The sequence below is a fragment of the Aythya ferina genome (assembly GCF_964211825.1).
Source record: "Aythya ferina genome assembly, chromosome: 10".
In the NCBI taxonomy this organism is placed as follows: domain Eukaryota; kingdom Metazoa; phylum Chordata; class Aves; order Anseriformes; family Anatidae; genus Aythya; species Aythya ferina.
The window spans coordinates 14,674,643-14,701,835 of NC_140306.1; the positions used below are offsets into that span (position 1 = coordinate 14,674,643).

The following is a 27,193-nucleotide window of genomic DNA, read 5'->3' on the forward strand; positions in this document are numbered from 1 at the left end:
GCACCTGCATCCATTCAGAGCCCACCAAGCCGTGCTCCACTACATTTACATGGATTTCCCCAGGAAGGGGACCTTACACCCAGCTAAAAACAAAGCACACGCTGCTGGCCTCTGACCAGCACAATGATCCACGTCAGTGGGCAGAGATGGAGGGGGAGGAAGCAAGCAGAGCTGCAATGCTAATGCTGCATAATCCCTCTATCCTCCATTGCTGTGGGTTACGACTATTTTGGTTGTATTTGCAGGATTAGGCCCCAGACCTGCATAAATGGGGTCACCTTTTCCAGAAGGCACCGATCCAGCCTTCCCACTGCCTGCTTTTGGGATGGCCAGTGCAGCCAGAGGCTGCAGGTAGGGTTGGTCTTCACAAGATGGGAAGGCAAAAAGGCAGCAAGATGCTTCCACCCCTCCCACCTTGAGAAGCCGCCTTCTAAGCATTGCTGGTGGGAACGGCATCTTCCTTCTCTCCTCAGGTGCCCTGCGTCAGCTTCACCACCATCCAGAAATGAGCAATGCTCGGGGAGGTCTGCTGTCACCCAAGACTGGGTTTTCCACCTCACTCATCGCTTGATGAGCCAGTTTTCTGGGCTGCAGCTGGAGCTTTATGTCCCCCGGGAAGCCTTCTTTAAGAGCAGGTTTGCCAGCTGGGGAATGTTTCACTGCTATTTTCAGCCTGCCTTCAGAACACGATGGAAAAGCTGTCAACAAATCAAAAAAGAGTGATCTCAGTCTAAAATATGAGGCCTGGCATGGGAGGGCATTTGACTCAGAAGCCACTTCCCATCTTTGGAGACTTGAAGTATGTTCCACTTCGTCATCCTGGAGGTCTTTAAACACTTATAAAAACAGAGTTTATTTATCCACAGTCAGAACAGCCTATCTATTATCTTGAAGGCTGAATTCAGAAAGTTTCTACAGAAATTTATTGGTTTCATTCCTACCAGTCTGAACAGAAGTTTTCCACTGAGTCTGTCAAAATAGAAACGTCTCAATTCCAATTTCCTTCAGTCTTTAGAAAGACATGACATTAATTGTGTTAAAAAGCACTTTTATTAGTTACTGAGAAAGCAAGAGTCTGGCAACTCTTCTTGACCACTAGCTATTAACTTTTGTGAAGTCTCCTTTAGTATCGATTTGATCCAGCACAGTGGTTTTATCCACCAGCAAGCTCAGCAGTGACTGGAGCCAAAGGGACCAACTGCAGACAAGGATTATTGGTGTCGGGTCTCAAAGACTCCTGCTGCTGGGCAAAGCTTTTCTGACCCTCTCAAGACTTGCTTGCATCCCTGTTGTTGCAAAGAACAGAGATATGGAGGCACACTGTCAACCTGAGGCCAGGGAGAACAGGCATAAATACACACAGAGCAATTTCATCTACACTGGTGATGCTTCCAGCAGGACTCAGGCAACCACCTAATGGCTTGCAGGAGCCTTGCTTTAGTCTGACTCCGTGTCAGGCTATGTTTCAGAAACAGCTCAATCTTGTGATAATGCAGCACAAGGGAAAGGTGGTTTGGAAAATCGTGCATTAAGAGAAGCGCTTCCTCCATCTGATCACCACAGGATGCTCTGGGGTCACTCCTGCCAATGTTTTGTCCGGCTGGAGCTGCGTGGGCAGCCAGACACAGCTCCTCACCTGCTTCTGTTCAACCCCGTGCTAGGGAAGGAGACCCCTCGCTCACGTCTCAGCCCACCAGCCAGCTGGGATGCAGGCACCACACAGAGATACGACCAGGGCATTGGCATGTCACAGGAAAACTCAGATCTACCACATACTTGCTGCCAACTGCCCCCGTACACACTTGGCCATGGCTCCTTGTGAAGCACCAGGAGTTGATGCTGTGCCTTCAGAACTGAAAGCAGGCTTTGCTTTGCATTGTGCACCTTTGAAACGGCGTGGATGGTGTTGCATGTAAGCAATCATGCAACAGAAACCCAGACGGAGGAGATTTCAGATGAGAAGAAAAGCTGAAAACCTGTTTGATCCACCATCACTTCAGCATGAACTCACCTGGAGAAAATTAACTTTCAGGCTTGAGGATTGGTATCTAATAACCCAAATCTTTCGACAATTTGAAGCCAAAAAACAGTTGAAGATATTTTGGTCAGCAAATGTCTTTTGCACCTTCCTTGCTATCAGAGCACACACCAGAGCATTTGGAGGCTTCACATCTACAGGAGTGCGAAGGACCAAGTCCCTGGGCAGAAGAACATCACAAGAAGCCTTCAATCAGCACAGGCCTTCAGCTCTGCCCTTAATTTTACAACTCCATTCACAATTTAAGACCAGAGATGTGGTTATTAAAGGTTGAGGAAGATCTGCTCGTGGCTTCTGCACAAGTTGAGACTGCTGCAGAGAAGAGCAAGTACCAGTGCAAGCGTGTGCCACAGGGACCTCATTTCACACAGTTTACACCAATTGTGCTTTCAAGCACTGGCCTATCCATGGTTTCTGGAGACCAGAAAGCGTGAGGTATTGGGTCAGGGCGATGGAACCTGGTGTTGTGTCCCGGTTTTACACCTGAATTATTCACTGGCCTCATTGCAGCTTGCCCTGACTTCTCCTGCCCGGATGAAGAGGAGAACCAGGCTGCTCATTTCCATTATTCATCCTTCTGAAATGGCCACATCCAGCCTGAAGAACAGCCCTGCCACATGCCCTTTGTGCAGCCAGCAAAAGCCTCAATTACGGGCCACCAGACCCGCTGTTTACAGGAAGCACCAGCACAGGGCACAGAATTAGAAAGACCGCAAGGAAGTGAGGGATTAGTTACTGGAGATTAAAGGGCATAGAAAAGCCACAGGACAAATCAGTGGGGCCTAAGCAATGGTAGCTGCTATTTCAGTCTTCCAGCTGCTGGCATTTGCACCAGTCACGCTGCAGCACAAGAATGTGGGAGGAATTCAGCAGGACGGATGGCTGCTCTGCTTTCTGGACCAGTAAAACACATCAAAGAATAGGTCCTAAACCTGCTGGAGAGAAATGAGGGATGTTCGCTCCACATCCCCCCTTCCTCAACCATTCCCACGAATCTTTGTTCTCCAACAGTGCAATTCCTGCTTTTGTGCTCCCTGTTCAGGCCAAGCTGCTCTGGCCAGCCCTGCCTGTCGGCACAGCCCATGGATTAGCCAAAATAAAGCAGCTCCTTAAACCTGTAAAGCAGTGGGGTAGGGGCAAGGTCTGAAATCTCAAGCCCTTCAAGACAGTCTCAAGGGGAGCTGGTGTTTTCTTGGTAAATCCTGGAATATCCATAGAAGGAAGAGGGGGACATACACTGTATGGAAAAGGTTAACCCTGATCCAGTCAAATCCTTCTCAAGACAATTTATTCTCTAGGCTTTTGCCTTTCTTTTAAGCACCACAGCCTCCCTTTCCTCTACAAAGTTCAAACCCAGCAGCACTATCTCCTGCAGAACGCAATACAGGAGGAGCTCACGGCCGAGGTGTCCAGAGAACACGGGGATATCACAGGGGACTTCTGCAAAGCTGAAAAACAACACAAATTTCGCTTCCTTGAGCAGCCCAGCTGCACCGAGATGCTTGTGCAACCCCTCCTTGATGGGCTTCAAAGGGCAGCAGAGGTGCAGCACACATGGATTACACAGCAGCACCTCAGCACCAGCCCTGAAATACCTCCTAGGCCTTATTGTTGAGGCGCTAAGGCTTGGATTTCAATTACACAATCAGGTTCCAAGAGCAGGGAATTTCTGCAGCTTCTCAAGCAGAGACACCGTTACCACGCTAGCCCTCATCCCAGTTCTTCTGAGGTTATTTATTTTTTTTTGGTGAGGTCTGCTTTTTGCTAAATCTAGCCACCAAGATTACAGCGGCTGCCCACGAGCTCCGAAATTTGGGCTGTCATTGGATCAGGCGATGCAACTGATGCAGCCCTGGCTCAATGGGAAGGCGGCCATGGATTCAGACCCCAGCCCTGCTCCTGCAATTTGCATGATGCTGCTGGAGACGACAGCAATGCGGTAGTGGGAGGGAGAGAGGAGACTCAGTCTGGAGAGGCAGCAGGAGTTCAGCAGGGCTTTCTTTTTTGTTGTATTTTTTTTTTCCATTCTCCCCGCAACAAATATAAAGAAAGGATGAACGAGCTTATTTTACAGCCTCAGAGAAATACCCAGCCACTATTAGCTTAACACATGCTGTCATGGTGAAGAAAGTAAAGGCTTATACTTGTCTGAATGGAGTAGCTGAAAAAAACACCCCAAAAACCCTTCCATGAACCAGAAACATTTCCCTCAGCTATGTGCCTGATCCACAGCCCAGCCCAGTGACTTCCAGACCAGAACCTGACCTGCTGTACATAACAAAAGGAAAGCACCATCTCAGGTTTCCATCATTTTTGGGGAATCTGAAGTGCACAGAGCCCAACCTCCCCTCCCAACCAGCATAAAATCCCCACTGAAATGGAGGCAATGCCAGCTCTCCAACGACAATGCCATAGGAACTGCCTGAAGTATTTCCTTCTCTCCAGTCTCAACATGTAGGAAATGCTGTCACAATGTCCAAAAGCCCCCAGTAAATCCCAGAAAAAGCTCAGGTACCTGCAATAACCGCCTTGGAGCCACCAGAGTAGCTGTGCTGAGCCAAGAGGGCACTACAGGTGACAACCATTGCTTTAGAGAAATAACATTACCAATAAACAAGCTCAACAGCACCTTCTCCTCTTGGAGGGGAGCACTTCAGATGAAGGGCATCCATGTCACAGCTGCTCAATTAATTAACTCAATTTATTTTAACCAGGACCTCCTGGGTTTCTGCTGAGTCATCAGGTGCCTGGACTCAGGACAGGGGGATAACCATGCTCTGGGGGGGGGGTCTCCTGGTACAGAGAGACTATGTTTTTCTCTGCTCCTCATACCCCATTCTTCTGCCACCACACCGTGTAATTCACCTTATCACTGAAGTAGCAAAATCAGCTTCAGGAGTTCAGGATCCATGAAGCAGAGATTGGAGCTTGCGTGTGGTTCTCTGACACATGAAAGGAAAGAAAAAAAAATCCCACTAATGGAAAAAGTCCTCAATAGCTTCATCCAAGCAAACAACACTCCCCCTGAAAACAAAGCAAAAACCCACAAAAAGATCAATTTAAAAATGCAGGAAATGCTAGCAAATGTCTTTATTCCCTTTTGCAGCTGTAATTCTGCCTTCAAGTACATCTGCCTCACCAGCCTGCCCTGCGTTCACCTGACTGTGTGCAATTTTCCTGCTTTATTCAGTGCTCAGAATGACTGAACACTGAGCAGAGCCAGAAGCAGCATTTCTGCTCAAGGCACTCTCCTGCCCTACACGCGATGGGGTAGCTGGAGGGTGGCAATAGATGGGATGGTGGTGGCCGAGACTGCATCCCAGACACTGTTTTCTTCCTAATTGTTATTCCTACTCAACATATTATAGTGAGGGATAAAAAGGGGATTCTGCTTTATCTTGCAATTTTATTTTATTTTATTTTATTTTATTTTATTTTATTTTATTTTATTTTATTTTATTTTATTTTTAACTTTTTTTCAACCATGTAAACAGCCAAAGAATTTTTAAGCTGCCTCTCCTGCTACCACACCCCAGTGCCGCCGTGGGTCACACTTCAGCATCCAGCAGCAGGGGACGGGACTGGGGACAGCCAGTCTGCTCGGGCACTTTAATAGAAACTGGCTCCGGCTGTGCCAGCCTGGCGGGTTTTGATTTAAACTGCAGTTATAAGGTGTGATTAGAAGCAGGGGATGCTGTGCCAAGAGCTCAGATGTGAAACATGAAAAAAAAAATACAAATCCATCCCCCAAAACTGTATTTCTTCTGTGACATACCGGGTGAGGCAGACCTTTTCCCAAAATTGGTTCAGCAAGGTCTCTTCCTCATGGCTATCACTCAGCTCAACAGTTAATTTGGCAAAGGGAGACCTTTGGAGACGGCAACACTGTTCAATCTTTCAGCCCATCTGGATAAAATCACAATTCAGTGAAATTGCTGGGTCTTTATCTTCATGCAGCATCATCATACAGTTAATTTCAAGCCTTCCAGTAAGCTGTAATACATCTTTTAGCCTAAGAGCTCTTTTGCATGACACTGAAATAGACCCCAGTCTACATACATCTGCTGCCAAGACAAATGCATGGTTCAGCAGCAGTAAAGAGGATATAAAAGACTCCCACGTTACAAATGTAGGAGGCAGAGGATATTTTAGCATGGCAGTGGTTACACTTTTGGCAGCTCTGCTATAATAAACTTTGTTTTCAGAGCCTTAAAATATTCCCTGTGCAGTGAAGACTGACATATCTGCTTTCAGAGGAGCTGTTTCAGGGGCTGGGGATGGTGAACAGAGCTTGGGAACATGGGGGAACACAAGGAAGATGGAGTTAACATCATCCTACGTTTCAACAGGTAGTTCCTCACAAAATGCAAATCCTTACATGTGCCACTGGGTCCTGGTAGGCAGGGGAAGGATGCTGAGGCAGGCCAAAGCTGAAAATATGGGAGAGAAAAGGGTTGTAAGACACCAACCTTGTGCAGGAAAAGTCCTCGGAGACCTCCTCCACCTTCCCATCTGATGGAGTGCTCTCCAGTCACTTGCCACCACCAGGATGTCATCGTGAGGGTGCCTGTCCAGACCTATGTTACTGCCTCAAAGCGCAGGTCCCATAGTTACAGCTGGCAGGTGGACACTTTTGCTGACTTTGATCAAATCTTTAACGTTTTTCACCCAGATACAGTATGCAAGAGCTTTTCTGGCTCCACCTGCTTGAGATGTGTGAGCACAACTGCAGCAGTCACCCTTGCTGTGTTATTCACAGTAGGCAAAGAGGATGAAGGAGTGAAGGGCAGTAACCAGGCTGGGTGGGAGCATTTGTGCTGCGGAACAAATCAAAAGTGCACCAGAAGGGGAGAGGAAAAATTGTTTAAGACTCCAGGAGAGATGGAGGACTTTGGCTTCCATGTTTCCCAAGTCATCCTGAACTCAAATGACCAACCAGGCACCAGGACTGGGGCTCCATACCCTGTTCCTTTTGGGTGGGCTCGGTCAAAGGAGGGTGGTGAGCACCCAGCTCTTCCCATCATCTCCTTGGAGGCCACCACTGCTGGCAGTCAGTGCCAGCAGGCAATGCGGGGCTCCTGCCTTCTGCTCCACAAAGTCACGCTGAGAAACACCAGGCAGAAGCGACTTCCCACTGCAGCTGGCTGGGAGGTAGTTTGTGCCACAGAGGTGCTTATGGAGCTAATTAGCAGCGATGACTCATACCTTAATGCACTCTGGAATGGCAGGAATAGCAGTGAAAACCTTGATCCGGTCCATTTTTTGAGCATAAAAGGAGAGCTCGTCTCATGTAGCTGAGGGGAAGGGGAGGCAGGAGGGGCAGCATCACGACTCCAGATACGACCTGGTGCTGCTGATCTCTGTGCTCCCCTGGAGGCAAGGGAGCGTTGTCCTCTGGGAGCCAAATGCCATCACCACGATGCAGAGGGAAATGTGTTCTACTCACGACCACCATTTCCCTTTGCTCTGGGAACTCAGCCCAACAAGGAAAGATTGCTTTGAAATGTCAGGATGGATTTCCAGTCCCAGTTTCTGAGCTTTTCATCCACTTTTGCTGTGACTGTAAAGGGACAAGACAATTTAAGACCAGCTCTAGCCACAAACACAGCATGCTGCTCGTGAAAAGTGCACAAGGAAGGCTTTGCTCTGAAAAGGTCTCATGGCTCAGTGGGGTCCCCACCAAGCTGGCAGCAAAACTTTGGTGAGTACTGCCGAAAGCTCTTGGCCAAGCCCCAGGTGTCATATTTACCATCAGCCTACTAAAAGAGAGAGAGATACCATCAGGGAATCGTTTCAGTGCCTGGTATTTTAAAGAACTGATTTGTCACCAACATTTCTGCAAGCTGCTGTGGCTCAGATCCTCAGCTGAACCAGAGGCCAACACAGTGGAGCAGAGGAGAGCAGGGAAGAGGTGGTTTTCTACTGTCTCCCGCTCCATTCCCCTCCAATAAAAAAACATTTCTCAGGGTCCAACCTGTGGTAAGAAAGGGTTGAAGCCTCTGTGTCCATTCAGATCAGTCTGAGCCATCAATGTCTTGCAGAAAGGATAGCTAAGTGCTCAGATGAATAGCAAAGCAGGCACAAAGCCATGCTCTGTGCAAGGAAACTTGGGCAAATATTGACCTAACCCAAAGTGCAGGCTTAGTGTCAAACCCAAAAGGAGATCTGGTCAATGGGACCAGCAGGACTTCATGTGGCAGGTGCAGTCCAGACACCTACACATTTCTGTGGGTATGCAGAGTCAAGTTTAGTAACAAGTAAACTGAACAGTGTTGTTTTTTGTGATGTTTTATGCATCCATACAACCCTAGAAATTCTACTCTGCCAGTTAGGGTTTCTGGGCCAGTGAGAAAAATACTTATTATCATCATGACTCTTTTGAAAAGCTCATTGCTACGTGTGCAGAACTTGGATGGGGTCTCAGTGTGGAGGATTTTGAGAGCATGTGACAGCATTACAGTTTCATGCTAATCCGTCCTCGTTGTGTGCTATGAAAAATAAATAAAAACCACCACTTCCTAATCCCTAGGTTACCAACTGTGGGAAAAAATGTGTTTGCCGTGGCCTTCACAAGCGCTTATAAGTGTTACACTTTTGTATTTATTTATTAATAAGGGAACGCATAACACGTTGTTCCTAAGCTGTGTAGCTGGGTTGCAAAACCCACGCAGCTCCCCCCCAGGACCCCCTTGCCGTCCCCACCTGGAGCTCCACGCCTTCTTCTGCGCAGGGACTCCCCAGCAACCACTGCTGGGTTCCTAGGGGGTTAAAGGAAAAACAAAAAAGAAAAAGAAAAAAAAAAAAGTTTGCTACCAGATCGAGTACCAAAGCGATACAAAGACCCGGGTATGTTCATGGCCCACAGGCTGAGCCCTCCAACGCAAAGCCAGGTGCAGAGTCCTGCCGGGGGTGAGCCTCTGTAGATGCACATGGTCCAGGAGGGGAAAGAGTCAGGGATTCAAACTTCAGACAAATGCTTTCATCTCATTTCCCCTTTCCAACCAGCAAGGTCAGGCAGTTCCCAAGGGGAAAGCCATCATGGACTGGGAACCGCTTTTGGACCCTTGCCTCTTTACAACCCAGGACAAGGAGCCAAAAGACCTCCTAAAAGTTGGCAATGGGCAGCAATGGACTAAGTCCTCCAAGCAGGGGGAGTCCTGCCCTGCATGCACATACACAAGGGGTCCTGCACACTTGGAGGGGGTCACATTGGCCAACATTTTAGGCAACAGAATAATAAAGATGACGTAGGCACAGAAAGACATGCAAGCCCAGCTCTGCTCTACTAAAAACAAATTTTCCTTTTAGTACTTGCACCTCTCACACTGAAAGATGTCCAGGTTTAGCCTCTGCTGATCTTCTGTCCCAGACTCCAGCAGGGCACCAGCCACCCACCACTAATTAATGCGATGGATAACTCAGCAGCACAAGTCACCTCGAGTTACCTCGGCCATGGAGCACAGCAAATCCTTCCGCAATGAAACAGTGCGGCAGGAATTATCTCGATCTGTAATTGCTCTGAGCAGACAATAAAGCAGCTCATGCTGGTGGAAGTAGCCACTTAGAGGTAATAACCCTGTGAGTAACAATAATGTTAGATAGCAGATACTTGATAAAAGGCAGGGAACAAAAGAAAAAGCTTTCTTCATTATACAAAGAACGGATGTTTTCTCTTTGCTTCCTTTGGTTCAGAGATGCATTTAGCTCTTTGGAGAGAGGCAGAGGACAGATCAGCAGCACACACAGAAAAAGCATCATTTTCCACGAGTGAGATCATAGGCAGGAAAATTAGTTTTCTCCTTTTAATCTTTCCTGATTTCTACCCAGACGCCATCCATTTTATTTTCTGCAAGAGAAACGTCTGCATATGGTTGGGAAAAAACCTGCCCTAGACAGCCCTGCAATAGCTGCCTCCAGTCCCTGTTGACTCTGTGTGGAGAATAAATCTGGAAAAAAGCCAGGTTCTGGTTAGGACTGTGGTCTTCGGTCTGGCTTGATGGCCATCTGAGACCTCTGCAGTGGTCACTATATCCCAACTCAGCTGCCCAGGGAGCTCAGACATGGCTGAGGAGGGAAGATGCTCCTGAAGCATCCTTCTCCACTTCCTAAAAGACCACACCGAAAAGAAAGAAATCACCCCATGCTCGCTCTTTCCCTCTCCTCAGGCTGCCACATGGAAGATGCGAGCTGAATGAGACGTAAATCAGAGCAAAGAGAAATCACAGGAACAGCAAAGCCTAGCAGGATTTTAGAGGGATTTAAAGACCCCAGTGCACAGCTGGACATCCTGCAGACCACGCTGCAGCCACACCAGGATTTGCCCTGTAAATGGACGAACGCTGGGCTTTGAGATGGCCGTCTGCAGCACAGCGGCAGCGCACCAGGGGACAGCTCTGCAGGACTGCAGAGGTTCAGCACTGCTCATTAAAGTGCTGGGGAAATGTGAATGAACCAGATGAATGGATGAATAAATGAATGAAGGGAGGAAGAACGAGTGAATGAATATTGCATTGAGTTGGTGCCTTTCATCCTGGGATCGTGGAGCCGTGCAGCTCAGCTGCTGTGCAGAAACCGTGTCCGTGCTCCCTGGGGAAACCCCCGGCCAAAACACATCAGATTATTTCCCAGGGCTGTCGACAGAGCCCTTTTGGGGAAGATGTGGCATATGGATGCGTATTATTTGAAGCATGAGGCTTCCCCCTAACCAAATCCCTCCAATTCCCTCTTCGTCAAAGTGACAGATCATTACTTTTGGAGTTGCTCTCATTCTTGCTGCTCCAGACACTGAGCGATTTCCATGGCAACGACATCCCAGCCCTTCCAGGCCTTTTCCAACCTCTGTCGTCTTCTGTCGAGTCACACTGGTGCATACCCTGGAGAGACAAGCGGCAGGGACATGACGGCGCCTGTTGGCACCAGGAGGGTTAAAGGACCCTCCCCAGGTCACAACCAAGGGGCAGCACAGGGCTTGCAGGCAGCCACAAGGATTTTTAAGGACATTCAGGGCATGCTGAACTGAGAGATCATTTTCTGCAGGTTTTACTGTGCTAAACGCAACGTGCAATGGGCTAAACCCAACGACCGGCATAAACGTGGATGGGCTCAGGGCTGTTTAAATGGGGATGCCTGAAGGAAGCAGGGAGGATTTCTCATTGGGGACGGATGGGTCAGCCCACGATGCTCTCCTGCAGGAGCCCACGATGCTCCTGAGCAGGGCCAGGACTGAACTGGGGTGCTATGGGGGTCACTTAGCTGATAGGTGCTTTTGGCCCATGCCTCTGACTGCTCCAGGCTGCAAAGCTGCCGATCATGGCTGCATGAGCCAGCTCGCTTTGGGAGGACGTCTGAGGCCTGAAGCAAAGCTCAGTGAAAGCCAGGAGACAACCCACGGGCTTCATGTAGCTCTTTGGGCTGACCCTGACAGCTCCCAGCACACTGCCCTGGGTACGTGGCAAATGCCACACCGAGTAAGCGGCCGCTGCGAGCCCTGCTCACACAGCAACCACCTCCACTGCTGGCAGGAGCTGCAAGCAAATTATCCCAATCCCTGCAGAAAGCAGCTTCCCCTGGGAAAGTTCCAGGAGGATTTAGGGGTGTGGCAACTGCTGGAGCATCTCCCCCCTTCTGTCAGGTACCGTGCCTCGGTCCATCTGCTCTTCCCTTTCAATTCAAACACAGATTTTACCATGACTCAACAGGGCTTTGCTGACAGAGGTGTGCAGCCCTGCCTCATCCCAAGAGCATTTCCAAAAGCTGCCTCAAATTTCAGGGTAACCCTGCAGAGTTATGGCCTTACAACACACACCAGTGCTGCTCTGGGTGCAGAGTCCTGTGCATCTCATCTAAATAGTAATGAGCAGCAAATGTAGGGCACAGGGCCTGCTTCCCTGTCCGTTCGTGGGGAGTTTGGCCACTGATCTCAGTGGCTGCAGGACTGGACTCAAAGGTATCCAAGTTGCAGACTGGGCCAGCAGCTTCCCTGAGTGCGGGCTGACTGGCATTGCTTTGGGGATGGATGAATAAGGAGAGGCCGTGCTGTAGTTTTTACAGCTGTTTGAATTAACATGTTTAAATTCCTCACTGGTGGTGACCCCGCAGCGCAGACCAGGCTGGTAGAACATGGCAGGGACAGCTCAAAAGGGTTTTCCCCTTCCTTCCCAGCTCGCATTCTCCTTCTAGATGTTCAAAGCCTGAATTAACCCTATGACATGAAATAAAGACTCCACAAAGGGACAAAAGAGACACAGCATCCTGTTGTGACCCAGGCTACACCACCCTACCTGAGCATCAGTGCTCCAGGCTCAGCAGCCAGGGGCTCTCAGTTTGGTTTTGGATCAGCTCCTTGGCTTGGAGGCCCCAGCCAGCTGGGGTCCGTCTGCAGGGATCGCAACAAGGACCCAGCTGGGGCAGCCCAGGGGGGACATTTTTCCTGCTCACCACTCGTAGAAGAGACAAACCTGTAGGAAAATGGAGCATATTTCTGTAACTCCTTCTGCCACCCTGGAAGAAATGCTTGTATTGTTGGAGGGCTTGGCATTGAGCTCCACTTCAATACATCTAGGCAATTATGTCAAAAACAGGGTTTTAAAATAACTAACAAGGTAAAACCTGAATTGAACAAGCTACCAAGGTCACCTTTACAATTAAAATAGAGGAGAGAGGTGTAACTCCCGGACTTATATAAGGGAAAAAGTCTTGCATGGGGATAACCCAGGTTAGGAGTTAACCTCATTGATGGCTCTGCAGTAGCCACACTGGATGTGGTGCCACCCAGCCTGCACAACTTTTCAGAACAGGGACGTTTGCCCCAGATGCTGGGAAATGCCCTAGGGCAGGATCAGAACAGAGTGGCCTCTCTTCAGCTTCCAACTCCCCCAGCATGTCAGGCAAAGCCAGCCCAGGAGCTCTGCTCCTTCCACCCACTGGCTGGGAGAGAGGAGGTGGGGAAAAAAAAAAACAAAAAAGGATGGCAAATTGAGACTTACCTCTGTGCTTTCTCCTGACGCCCCCATCACTCTCCTCCAATTTAATCATTCTCTTCCTCTCCAATCAATGCCAATTTGCAAGAGGAGCAGCTCCCAGTGCCTGAGCGCAAAAGCCTTTAATTACTGTCATCTCGGAGGCTGTGCCAGGCTCCCCTCTGGTGCCTTTTTCATAGTTTTCGGAAGACAGTGCTCTAGGACCTGACGCCCCCAACATGCCATTTGTCAAGCTTTATTTTAAACCAGCACTCACTGCCTATGGGGAGGCATCATCAGTTAAAAATCTGGCTTGTGAGGAGCAGCTTGCTGCACAGAAACGCCGAGAACTGCATCTCTCCATCTCTCTGCTGTCTCTCCTCCTGCTTGTAGACTGGACTCACATCATCTATTAAAGCTGCAACAGAGAAAACAGTATAAATGGGGTCAGAAAGGGACAAGGCGCATTAAGGGAAACCAGCCTGATTACTGTTACCTGTGCTGGCTCGAGAGCATCCTGTCCCACAGAAGTCCCCAACCCGATTTCTGGGAGCACACTCCCCAAGGGGATGCATGACCTTTACGTACAGTGAGGCATTTGGTATAAGCCATGGCTTTGTATTTTCTCCTGCATGGTAGAACAGGAACGCAGTCTCCTACACAAACTGAGTCCTGTGCGTGGCATGCACAGCAGAGCAGGGATGAGAAACCACCTTGCTGCTTGCTGCCTGCCCTGCCATGCTGCAGACAGGACACAGGGCTGGTCGGACTGCTGGGGTGAAACAGTACGATTGTCCTTAAGCACAGCCTGAGCTAATATCTGGCACTCTGCAAACCCAGCGACCTTGCTGCTCAGGTTCAGGAGACACTGAGAGACACCAGAAAGGATGCCAAAACATTTCCAGATGGCCTGGGCCGACCCACACGGGACCTGCTCTAGGGAGTATGCCCATCAGAGCCATCCTTCTAATTTTTCATGTTTGGAGAATCAGCTGTGGCAAAGAGCTGCGGAGGAGGGTTTCTGGGGAGCCACTGCCAGTGGGTGGCACTGCAAAACCAGCGCTATGGAATGGGAATGGAGCAGCAGGGTGGAAGAGCAGCACAGAGGCTGCACACGCGTGTGCTGAGCATCTCTGGCTCGGCAGCTCAAGGCATGGGCTGTGAGCACTGCGGGGCAGCCAGGCAGCACAACGGGAGGAGAGGAGGCATCTGCAAGGGGTTCGAGCTGCTGCTGTGGTGCAGGCAAAGAGCAGCACGGCCTCCATGGGGGACACAAGGTCAGAATCAATCAATGTCCTGTAATCACCCCAAAACATAAGGCTCCTCAGGGATCCAGATGGGCTTCTGCCCCTGCCCATGTCATCCTGGAGGAAATTATGGCTGTTGGTGCACAACGAGGATTTGGCTCTGGAGGGATGTAATGCCTGCCTGGTGGGTGGCAGTGCCATCAACAGCCTCTGCCTCCACAGGCAGAGCCACCATTTCTCCACACAGTCATCACTGCTAGCATGCAGTTTCTCTGGCAGGGAAAGCAAACAGCCTGCAGAAGTCTGCATCCAGCAGATCCCACCAGCAGGATGCTCAGGAGTGCAACCTCAAAAGGAGTTTGCTTTTACATCACAGGGTTTGAAGCTGTGGCACTGGGGCTTCATCCACTATCTTCCCTCTGCAGGGAACATGCTGAATGGCAGGGAGGGGGGGGCTGCCACATCCCATCCGCAGACTGCCCACCTTCACACTTAACACCTTGCTGCAACCCCTTCCAGACTGGGGGAGAGCCTTGATCCAGCCCTTCTGCCGCAAACAGATCCAGTTTGCTCCTAGCGCTGAGCACTTGGTAATTACAGTACATCCGACTTAATCGGGATGTGCTTAATTGGGAAATCCACTTACCAGGATGTCACCTAGGGAACCCAATTTAAGCTTGATAACACTTAAGAGCAAAGCCTGCTGCTTTATAGGGAAGGTAATTCTCCTGCAGGGAGATGCCTTCAGGTGGCTGAATCACACTCCCTCTCTCCCACCAGCATCCAGCAACTCCTGGCTGCTTGCTCCTGTAACAGATTTCAGCTTTCTCCTTAAGTAGGTTACAGTCAGGAAAGGCACCAACTGCTGCTGCCAGATCACTGCCTGCTGTCACCCCACAAACCCAGTATGTCCAATCCCTTTTTCTTGGTTAAATATGGTTTTCCTTCCACGGCCAGGATATTTTGATGAGGATGATACACATTAGGCATGCCCAACTGCTCTTCCCAGCCATCACATGAACTGGGATAGGGCTAGAGCCTTACAGACAACCAGTATCCCTTACCCCATGCTAGTCTTCCTTCCACGTCTCTCTGACAGTCCAACACATAAAATACCCAAGTGAAGAGAGGAAGAGGAAACGAAGAGCTCTTAAAAACCGAATATTTAGTTAAGTTCTTGGAGATGCCAAATTTTAAGCCTGGTTTCCTACAGGAAAAGATTTTACTTGACCATACTGAGTATTTGTGTGTGCACTTACGCATGTCTAATAGATCCCACTGATAACTGCTGAACCTACTCCATCAAACCGGTCAGAGAAGCAGCTTTTTCAAAGACAACAAATTCCCACAAGTTTATAATAATAAGAGCAAGACAGAAGAGAGAAGCCCTATGAGTACCCAACCCCCACTATGTCTCAGGGACTTGGGACAGCATTTTCACAAGCCAAACACCACAAACCACATTTCCTTGTTTCCAGAGGGATGCAGATTGCTCCAGGATCATCATTCTTTGAGGATTTTGGCACTGCCTTGGTTATCCTTTTCCTTTATACTCTCACTGCTTGTTTTTTTTTTTTTTTTTTTTTTTTTTTGAACTCTTCCTGAAAGTGAAAGTACTCTGCTACTTGCATTCAAAAGGCCAGCCTTTGGATGGAGGCTGCATTTGCTACCGAAACATCTGTATCGCATGGCAACAATACAACAAAACTTTTCAAGATGCTGTGTTGGTGTTTTTGTTCTCCCCAGCCTCTAGGAGCTGGAAGGAGTTGAGCTGAATGCTTTGGATATGTAACAGTGATTGCAAGCAGGCTGGGAGAAAGCATGGGCGACTCCTTTAGCATTGCTTGCCTTTCAGACGCTAGGAAATACAATAGCTTGGCACCAATTTTTATGACTGCAGGTTTTGTGCTTCCCTGAACAAGCCAACTTCCACATTAGCAACACTTGCTTTTTTAAGTGCTATAAAATATGCAGAGGCACTTGTAATATATAGCAGTTTCTGTTAAAACAGGAGGTAAGTGCTGAAATGCTTCCCGATTTATCCTTTTGCTTCTCCTAAACCATGCGGGGAAAGGGGATAGATGCAATCCTCTACTTAAGCTTATCAGCCTTAATAACCCCGAGATCAATGGAAGAAAAATGCTGGATGCCTCTCTGTCATGGTAACAATTACAAAAGAAAAAACCCTCTCAATTTCGGAGAGCCCCAACCAATGTCAAGCACAGCACAAGCACACTGAGGTGTAGCACAACAGTCAGAGCAGAACCTGCAGGCTCTGATAGAGCAGATCACCACGATGAACCTCGCTAGCAGGCTCACCTCCTCGTCCCCTCCTCTTGTTCCTGGCCCTCTTTGCCTTCACTCTGCTATCAAGTAGGCAGAAGGCAGCACAGACTCGCAGCAAGGCCAGCGTCATGGCCCGTAGCTGGCAGCCGGCTGTCTGCAGTCAGGTTCAGACCAGTGCCTCTGGAATGGAGAATGAGTATTTATGAGTTTCAGGCTTTTAGTACCATGCGTGTTCAAACCCATCCATGCCTGCAGAGCAACCGCAGCTCTCCACTGCCAGTACGAACAGGTAACCCCAACCAGACTGTGCCTTGCATCCATTTCGCACATGTAAGAAGTATTGAGCCATGAGCAGGAGGGTCATCAGACCTCAAATCTTTAAAGCAACCCTGGACATCTTTATACAAAAGCAATGATTATTTTGAGTGTGGTTTATGTGATATAGATTTTGTGTGCTTTTTGGGTGCAAATTAAGCATAGTTGTTTAACAACTGTCAGTGGTGCTCTTTCTAACCAGCAAAATACATCATGACATCCTGAAAGCTTCTTAGCACAACTGATGTTAAAAAGCAGATTGTTTTTAAGATTTTCAGTGCATTTTCCATCAGACAAAAAGTGCTGAGCCTGGTGCTGGCAAGTGCAGTCTTACCCTGTTTGTCCAGTGGGTCGAGGGAGGGTGTTGGATCTAACTGGCCCCTGCCTGCACTGGCTTTGGGCACCCCTGGCCTGGCCCTGACATCCCAGCTTGTGTGGGGACACCAGGGGTGACAGTGCAGTCCCACCAGCGCCAGCCTCCCACCCAGCCAGCTCCACCATCCAGATGGACCTGAGAAAACAGGTGCTGTACCTGGGCACATGCACTCCGCACCTGATTTTACAACTGGGCAAAAACCAAAGGCAGGACACCACTTTAAGCGTCAAGGGCTCCTTCATTCAGCATCTAGTATGATAGCAGCTCCTGCTAAATGGCCCCTGCTCCATCCTTGGGGCCAAGGAAAATCTCTGACTACTGGTGAAGTCCTGGGACCTGAGCATCCATTACTTTGCTTTCAAGAAGGCTAGGAAAAAAAAAAAAATAAATCCGTATTTTCCGGTTAATTGCAGAGTACCAAGCAGTAAAATCCTTATTTTATTATCATCCCTCTAGCCAGCCACCAGGCTCTGAAACAATGGTGAATGAAAACAGAGCTCGCTTGTGGTGCAAGTGAGGACAAAGATTTGGAGACTTGAATGGCACAACTGGATTGATGCATGGGCAGGGGCAGCCAGAGACCAGTAGAGCTTTAGGCACTCTGGGAGCTTACATTTAATTAAAACTGGGAGGAATTTGTCTCAGCAAGTTGTGAGACATTTACTTCTCCAGTGTGACTAAGCCGCTGTGTGTTATCTAACCCCTCCGTGGGGACTTGGCTGCCAGCTAACCATGTTCCTGCAGCTAAAGTGGGTTAATTGAATCTAGTTTGATGCTTTGGGGAAAGCCTGCTTGCCAGCCTACCTGCCCCTTCACAATCCCAATCAGCTTTGCTAGCAGCAAGACAACCCAGTGGGAGTTTTAGCTGCGAAGGAGTATTCAAAAAATCCTGACAAAATCCAAGGGCCTGACCAGAATGACGGGTTCTTGTGGTTCTCCACATCATTCCGTTTCCAGCAATGCAAATTGGTCTCTTCTCCTGCAAAAAAACAATGCTGAAACATGTTCCTACTGCTCACAGGACCTGGGGGCTCCCGACCGCTGAGAGCTGTCCTTAACCACAGTAGGAAAGTTGTGGCGCCGACTTTTCTTGTAGTGGTGATGCAAATCTCAAGACGAATTTCTCCATAAATAGCTCATTACAAACAGTTCTTTCCTTTGTCTCAGGTTCCAGATGAAGACAAGGAAGTTGTTCCGGCAAGAGCTGAACATATAGCAGAAAGATATTTCTCAGAGGGCATAACTGAGCTACAACAGCCCTTGGGCTTTCTGACCTGCTCTCTGCACCCTGCAGCTCCCCCTGCCCCAAGGACATAGGAGGAACAGTTGAACTCAAGAGGTCCTAGTTTCCATTCCTTTTCCCTCTTGTTCTCCTAGGCTGAAAAGCTTTTTTCCCCTTACTTTTCCAGCCCAACTTGACTCACAAGTCGGGCTCACCCCAGCTGACTAGCCCAGTTTTGCATCTTTGCTGTTTTTGGCTCATTTGCCAAAGCACTGGCATGGCACGAGGGGGTAAGAAAACAGCTGCCTTGTGTTGTGTCTCCTTTGCACTTTTGGAGGTCGCTGCTCTCTGGCAGCCTCCTGAGCCCCCTTTCTGAGCCCCCAGGAATGCCCACCTGCCCCTATTCCCTCAGCGCTGCCCCAAACACCCCCAGCCAGAGCAGAGGGGGATGCTCTTGCTGCTGTATTTTGCATCCATTTGGTGGTACCTGAACAGACAGCATTAAAGCCATGCAGGCACCATCTCAGGAGGCTTCGGAGAGGCTCTTGAAGGACAGGCTGAGGCTGCTTATCTGGAGGCAGAGTTAATTTTTAAAGGGAAATCCTGCTCACTTTTCAAAATGAGGTAGATTTTACCAAAATGCTTCTCTGGCTTAATGCACCAGCAGTACCAAACGCATTGCTGAAAGAAAGGAATTTGCTGTGTCAAAGCAGAGCCGTGGTTTTCAAAGCTAACAGGGAGAGAGCACACTGTAAATACACGGAGGAAGCACATACACGGCTTATTAATAGACACTTGCTGGGAGACTTCAGGCTGTGTGACAAGGGTTTTACTGTACTCCGATGTCCTCACATGCCCCTGTTCCTGCACTCAGCACCGATCTCCTTCACCCTGCAGCTCACTTGTCAGACCTGACAGCTTACAGACGGCAGCTGGGGCACAGAAAATGGTGTTTTTGCAGCTGATATTAGTGCCTTAGCCACTGAAGCATCCAGCATCTATTCTCAGCTGGTAGGAAAAGCATCATACAAAAGGAGCTCATGCCCCTTTTGCTGATTTAACATTGCCTGAACTGTGAGTAGAGCAGGAGTTGATTTTGTTAACTTTACACCCCAGCTCAACCACTCATTCCCCAAAAGGCTGAACACAGAACACGCTCTCTACTTCTTCTCCTATGCAGCTGCTGTTGAGATGGCTCCAGAGTTTTCCATCAAAAGCAGCTCCCTGTTATTTAAGGCTGTTATGAACTGGACCAGATGTATACATTCCTACATAGCAAAACCAGTACAGATCTTACAGTCTCTGACTTCTTTCCCCATGAAAGCTGTAACAAGTAAACGAATACCCTAATTAAGGAACAGAAACCAGTCACTGTCGCACCGTAGGCTTCTCAATACATTCACACAAGTTGAGTTCCCTTTTTCCAGATACAGGCCTTTCTGTCAAACGGGGTATCAGCCAGCCGGGCTGCTTGTGGAGAGGGGTTGGCTTTGCACCCAGCGATGGAGGGAAAATAGCCCTCGAGCAGCCTCCCTCCCCCAGGGGATGCTGGTGGGAGCTGGTCCGTGCACAGCAAGGCAGAAACTCCGGTAGCTTTTCAGAGCATCTCCAGCCTCAGGATCTATCAATTTCAGCATTCCTCCTGCCAGCCTGTAGATTGCCCAGGGCCCAGGGATGCATAGACTGTTATTAAGCAGCTATTTCTGTTGACATCCGTATTTTTAGGAAACATTACTGAAAACATTCACTGCGATGGCTTGGAGGTAATGGAAAAAGAGGCGAGCTGAATACTCTGGGATATGGGGACCTTGAGGCAGGCAGCCAAACCAGGCTGGGATGTGGCCCAGCTTCCCTGCTGTGTTTACGCTCTGTGCCCTGCAGGGCCCTGGATGAATCCTGGCAGTATCCCTGCGGCTGGCCGGCCCCTACCCAGGGGTTTTGGAAGGGGCTGTGTGCCAGTGGTGGGCTGGGATCACTGCCAGCCCACCTCAACAGGACCCTGTTCAAGAAGAGTGCTCATCTCCCTGAGATGCTTGGGGAGCCGTGCCGAAGCAATGGCAATTAAATTAATGGTGAAATCTGCGGTCCCGGAGCTCTCCTTACTGCTCAGGAGCATCCAGCAGAAGGCAATATACAGGTCTGAATAGTGGATGCCAGACCTAGAGCTGCCTTGCCTGCAGACTCACAGCTGCTCATGCTCACCAGCCTCTTACACTGCCCTTCTCCTTGTGTTCAGGATGAATGTGGCAGAACAAGAAGAGAGACTTTGGGGAGACCAGTCTGCTCTCTGAACAGCCGATCCTCAGCACAGCAAGAAGAATGGACTCCGGCTTGATGCCCAGAGCCCCACACAGGTCTCCTTGTACCAAACCCTTCAGCATCTGGGATTTCCTGCAGCCACCCTGCCTGTGTCACCGGGTTAGATGCAAGCAGTGGGCCCCAAGTGCACTCAAGACATTAGGTTCACCCTCAGACTTCAAGGAGGAAAGCTGCTGAAGATGTGCTGGCCCTGAGCACGTTTGCACCTGTGCTGTCCAGGCTGTCCATCCACACCGGCCACATATGTGCCAGGCTGCTTAAAGAAGTTCCCCCGGCCTGAAACCACAGCTCCTAGGAGGCAAAGCACCACAGGCTGCAGCAATCAGCTGCATATTTCCTGCATTTTTATGCAGAAAACCAAGTGAGCCACCAAAACACAACCATGATTAAAAAAAAATAGAAATCATCTTCTGGGTCAAAGTCAGCATGCTCCCTCACCTACCTTTACCACACGTCTGCATACCATAGCAGTTTGCACACCCACAGGTGTGCACACATGGGCAGAGATGCCAACTGGCAGCTGATGTGTCCCTTCTCCAGGACAGGGCTTATCTCAAAGCCCACTTATCCCCCAGCACCATGAGCGCCCGGCCCTGACTTTGAGCTGATGCTGCACAGCCCGCGCTGGGCAGGGTGCTGGGGCCACAATCGTCCTCTTGTGCAGACCTCAGTGTGCTTGCTGTAACGCACAGCACTTGACCACAAAGCCCTGAGACATGCTTAATAGTGCTCTTGGGCTGTTTGCCTGCTAATAGCCTTAACTTCCGACTGCACCGTGCCAGGGTTTAGGCAAAGCAGGGTTCCCAGCAGGGTGCTCTATAGATTTCCTCTCCCATGAAAAGAGACTTACGCCTTCACATTTGTTCCTTGTGCCCAAATCCTATTCTTTCCAGGTAGAGGAGAGAGGAATTTGGTGGATTATGATTAAGGAGGTGTTGTTCTGAGCAGGAGCGGGGCAGGAAGGTTAATGCAGCGTGTGGCTGTGGAGCATAAGGAAGAGATGCATTAACGGGAAAAGCCTTGTGAGAGGGGTTTCTCAGGGCTCTTCTCCTCTGAAGAGCAGGTAGGAATTTCCAGGCATGTGATATGTGTTTATTTGATCCAGAGGTGGACCCTGGACTTGAGCAGGTCCCCTGTTACTGTGCAGTGATGTTCAGCAGTGGCAAGTGGCTCTAGGGGTGGGGTGGGCGCAATGCTTTTGTTAGGAAGCCCCACCACGCCCAGGCATGAGGCAGGAGCTGTTGGCAGGACCACAGAGCTCACGTACAGCATGCTATCTGCTTTCCCAGGGCTCCAGCACCTTTCTCTCCAGAGCCCCAAAGCACTGCAAAAACAGTAATTAAAACTTCCCAGCCCCCAACCTCACCAGCGGTGCTGAACTCATTTTTGCAGTGTGGGAAAATAAGCCTTGCACGATTAAGACAGACAACACAATTCCAACAGCAGGAGAAATCATTGTTGAAATGTAAGCTGCTGCGTGAGCCCTGGCCCTTCACTTCCAACAGAAGGCCCTTCAGGCCAAGAAGAAGCAGGTGGTGTCTTCTTCATTAGGAAGACAACACCTCTCTCTCCCCAGACAAATGGGCAACAAAAGACCAACCCACCAAATTCATCCGTGCAGTCCCAATGCCTACAGTATAACATGTTGTGCAGGATTGAAGGTTGCAGGGAAGTGGAGAGCAGCTGATAGATAAGGAAAGAGATGCCTTCAAGAAGCCCTTTGTCCAGTTCCTCCTCCTGGAGCATCTCTACCTTTAGAGCCATCAAGAGTTCAGAGCTCCTTCTGCCACCCTGTTGACCACAGGGCTGATTTCCTTCCCTTGAAATGTATTAACAGAAACTTCTTTCATATGGAACTTGGTGTTGGAGCACACTAGAGCTTGGCTTATCTGAAAGCTGTACACTGGAAGCTCACACCAGAAGCTCTAGCTGTTTGCATTCTGGTTTCTTTAATGCAGCAAAGAGTCTAGCAACAAAACAGACCATCCCTCTCCTCATTCCTGCTGGCTCCATACTCTCCAGGAACCCTTAGAAAAAAATCCATGCGGGAATCTAGACTTCCATCAAGAAGATCTTGGCAAATGCTGCAGCTACAACTACGTAGCCATTACAGAGGACCTGCTCTGTACATGGAACTTCAGTGTTGTAAAACCTTACATTGTCCCTCTGCAGAGCATGAATAACACCTTGAGGAAAGCATGAAGCTACTTTTCTTCAAAGATTATCCAACAAAGCAATATTTAACCTAACACACTCAGGTATGCACTCACATTCTTTGCAACTCTTTTTAGTCACAATGCTTCAACTGATGAGCTATATTTCATCCCAGGATGAGACATGCTGTAAATGAAAAAGACCCATGCATTTACTTTTTTACCTGCCAATCCATGCCTGCTAGGAGAATTACAATGACATCTCAAATTAGGGTCAACATAAAAATTTAGCACACATCAGCTCTGAGCATCTGTGTGGGGCTGAGCTTGGGCTGATGCAAAAGCTACAGGCAAAGCTCACAGAAAATGTCAGCAAGTTTTGCTATCAAACAGATTGAGGCAATTTAAGAAATTATCAGCACTTTGCTGATGCAACCTGCTGCTTCGTAACTGCTGGAGCAGACCAGGCACTCTTTGCAAGTTACCTTTTGGGATCACTGGAGGTTGTGCCATGGTGGAGTCAAGCCCACCATGGTGCCATGGGTGTCCTCGAATCGGATGGGAATGCTGGGCTTGGAAGATCACATCTGCCATGCTGAGCCCTGACAGCCCTTGCCTGATGTCACCCAGCAGGACAGTGGCAACACGCGGGATACAGGCAGTGGCCAGCCCCTGTTGTGATCACAAATAAAAGAACAGGAAATAGCAGCAATTGAAAATGAATTAAGAAGAGCTGCTCTTCTCTGCAGAGCTGGCAACTAATGTGCACATCTGCGGGGACTAATGATAAATGCCCCTTTCCCAACCTGGCTACTGAATGAATGAAGCAGTTAAGCCTGCAATAAAATTCACCACACATATTTGAGCACGCTCAATGCCTTTCACCCAGTTGTTGGTGTGTCTCTAGCCATTAAAAGCCAAGTCTTGCTGAACTAAGAAATGCATGAAGTAAATTGCACCCAGGCCGTGCGGACTCTGGCAAAGCATTTTCCCATTTGCTTGCCTTGTCCTCGACACAAAGTTAAGCACGTGCTAACATGCTGTGAGGTCCTGAGCTGCGGTTTGGTGCCAGCTGGGGATGGAGGGCAGGCAGGCAGATGGCCACGATGGTCACAGCAGCACTGCATGACACACGTCTAGGTTCAACATCACCACATAGGAGCTGCCGGCAACATGTGCTGCTTTAGGTCCAGAGGACAGCCAGTACAGAGACCGCTGCAAGCTGTACTAAATGGCAGGGTTTTTCTGGAGCCATTGGACACCCCTCCCTACCCTGCTCTCTTAGAATCACAGGACCATCAAGGCTGGAGAGACCTTCAAGATCATCCAGTCTGACCTACCGAGTCCCCTTGCTAAGCCGTTCCTTTTTTCTTAACACCTCTCCCAGGGGTAAACCACCCTTGCCTCTTAACAGCTCGGCAAATGCTTAGCGACCCTTTGGGAGGAAAAGGCAATTTTAATGAAAAATAACCTTTTTTTTTTTTTTTTTTTTTCCATTAGAAAACTGGTTTTATCCCTGCTCTGCTGCTACTGCCTTCAAAACACTGAGCCCAGACCCCTGGCGTGGGGTGCGTTCACCCCCAGGGGCAGCCATCAGGCTGTGTAGCCTGGCTGTCTGGAAAACCCAGCAAGGTTGCAGGATGTGGGGAGAGGTCCCACTCCAGAGGGGAAGACAAACCAAATTTCAGCCTCCCCCGCTCGCCACCAGGCTGCTCCCAGATGCACGCCAGCAGCACCTGCGGCCGCCCACTCCACGAGCATCCCCACGGGCTCTGAGCAGCTGGGGAAGCGCTTACGGAGCTGGCAGCGACGTGGGGAGTGTTATTTACTTATCTGGAATGGATTTTCCATACCTGCTGATATTTCCAGACCTCAGTCAAAAGCGAGGGGCAGCAACACTGCTGGGGGACGGACTGGCTTGAAGGGCTTTGCTGAAACCTGTGGTTTTGTAGTTTAGCACCGCGGACTGGCTCCATTTGTCTCCTCACTACTGCAGCATGATCCCCAAGGAGAGGGGGGAAACGTGCTGGTTTGGACTTGCTGTGCTTCGTGTTTGAAAGGGATGGTCTTCTGCAAAGGGAAGAGAGAGACCTGGAAACCTGCTGATTCTATTATGCTTTCCTGGGGCTAATTTAAGTTGTTGGAAATCAATGCAGATGTGAAAAAAGCAGCCCGTGGGACTCGATTCAGAACGCCTGATTCCTGTTAAAGATCTAGGAATTGCAGGGAGAGGAGCAGTGGCATAGCAACAGGAAATGTTCCCTGAAGATGATGTGACTTCAAACGAATTTCTCTGTGGCTGGGTTTTCCTGCTCACCTAGGAGGCTTTGAGGGGGTGGGGGGAATGGCAGCAGAGCCAGGGCTGCTCTGCTCCCCACTCCATCACCGTTCCAGGACTCGAATGTTTGGCTTTCACTCCAAGCCAAAACAAGGTCAAGATAAAAATATCAGAATCCTCCAGGCCAAAGGCATGCTCCTGCTGTGTTCCTGCTCTAGCCTGAAAAGTGACTTCCCATCAAGATGCACCATCAGAGCAATTACTCCAAGAGGCAGCTGCGATACTCCCAGCGAGACCCCGCTGTCTGTCACAGCCGTGTCACAGCCTCACCACCAACTTCAGCTCATTTTTAGCAGCTATCAGGAGCTGGCAGGACACAGGGCTTCTAGTCTGAAGGCACCCCTGATTGCTGGCAGTCGGGCACACGCCAGCATCACGACAAGGTACAGGGACATAACACCAGCAGCTGGATTCATGAGAAGTGGTTTCTCAGGAGAAGGCAGCTGATGGCCACTTCTGCCAGGGAAGCAGGTGACACCAGGCTGAAGAAGAGCATTTGTCTGCACTGATAGGCCACTGAGACATGGAAGAAAAGTTTCCTTTGGGGGCAAAGGGGCACATCTCTGCTTTCACTTACCACCCACAGCAGCTCTCCTCTCAGTGCGCCGTTCTCATCCCTCAGCTGACATCGTGCAGCAGAAAACACTAATCTCATCCTCCTCCTACGACATGCCAACAGGGAAAGAAGCTTAGCTGGGGACAAGGCACTTCCCAGCAGCCTCTGTGAAGCCGACCTGGTGGCCTAGGGTCCCCTGTAAGGATTATACACGCAAATCCCTGTGGCTCCTGTGTGCTGAGCAGGGACGAAGCAGGCAGCAGGATTTGAGCAGATGCTGGCTGGAAAATAACCGTGAGAAAGGAATAAACCAATTAATGCTGACCCACTGACAGCCAGCACCTCTCCCCCATCATTCCCTGCACAATAAAACCTGTCTCCGAGGCTCAAGCAGATTTAGGGTGACTGCAAAGAGACCGGAGGAAGAAAAAACAAAACACCAGAAACCCTTTCCCACTCCAGCTAATAATATTTCCAGATAATCTGTTTGAGGCAGCACCCTCTGCAAACTGGGAAAGCTTTTAAGAGCTGTTAACACCTTCATTTAAACTTCCTCATCCTCCCCCAGACAAGCTGTGATAAATTACCCAATCCACCTTGATCCCCCTGGGAAACAGCATTGGCTCTGGGCATTCATAGGCAGATTTGCTGGGCATGCCGGGCCCCTCTCAGCCTCCAGATAATCAGGAAAAGGCTGGTGAGGGATGAACAGCATCCAGCCACGTGCTTACATTAGCAGGGGTGGCAGGATGAAAAGCTGACCAGGGTCTAGGCAACATTTGTGGTTGGTTCTCTGACTGGGTTTTGGAGGGGGCAGTCACCGGGAAGCCCATCATTCAGGCCCCACTGAGAGTACAGCCCCGCTGGGTTTCACCTAGGTTTTCTCAGCCCTCCTTCCATATTTGCTGGTCTTCAACTCAGCTTGCTCGCAAGGTATGTCCTTTCCTAGCAGTTCCCAATCCTACCAGTGGCTTTGGAGATGGGGAGGTGGTGAGGAGAGGGCAGCTGATGCTTGTTTTGGCAGCTGGTCACTACAGCAGCTGTGCTGATGGCATGAACATCTACACCTGCCAAGGCCAAAAACTCAGAGACAGCCTGATTGCCACCACGAGGCCCTGTCTGCCATCGCTGTTTTCTGCCAGCCACCTCAAGAAACCTTCAGCCAGGGACAGCAGCAGCTCTTGGGTCCTAGTGTGTCAACTGCCAGGCTCCATATGAATTTACAAAGGAAAACCACTGTCCTCTCCTTGGTCCCTTCTCCTACAACGTATAGGACATTTTCAAACAAGACAAAACAACTTCGGAGTCATCATCTTGTGTACTTTCTGAAAAGGTGCCAAAGAGAGAATGAAGAGAAAGAGAATGTCTGCCAGATGGTGCAAGAG

At 49.4% G+C, this 27,193-nt stretch overlaps 1 long non-coding RNA gene across 1 annotated transcript in view; it reads right to left on the reverse strand.

Moving 5' to 3' along the window:
• Window positions 1–5,591: 5,591 nt before the first annotated feature.
• The window catches only part of LOC311442057, a 253,673-nt gene continuing 232,071 nt past the window's right edge, over window positions 5,592–27,193 (reverse strand). Inside the window, exons 18-26 of the long non-coding RNA XR_014696436.1 lie at window positions 25,830–25,914; window positions 24,768–24,984; window positions 23,400–23,586; window positions 16,563–16,709; window positions 13,024–13,414; window positions 10,788–10,911; window positions 8,741–8,796; window positions 6,508–7,598; window positions 5,592–5,944 (exon numbers count right to left, since the gene is read on the reverse strand). This is a non-coding gene — a long non-coding RNA (uncharacterized lncRNA). The remainder of the gene's footprint in view (window positions 5,945–6,507; window positions 7,599–8,740; window positions 8,797–10,787; window positions 10,912–13,023; window positions 13,415–16,562; window positions 16,710–23,399; window positions 23,587–24,767; window positions 24,985–25,829; window positions 25,915–27,193) is intronic.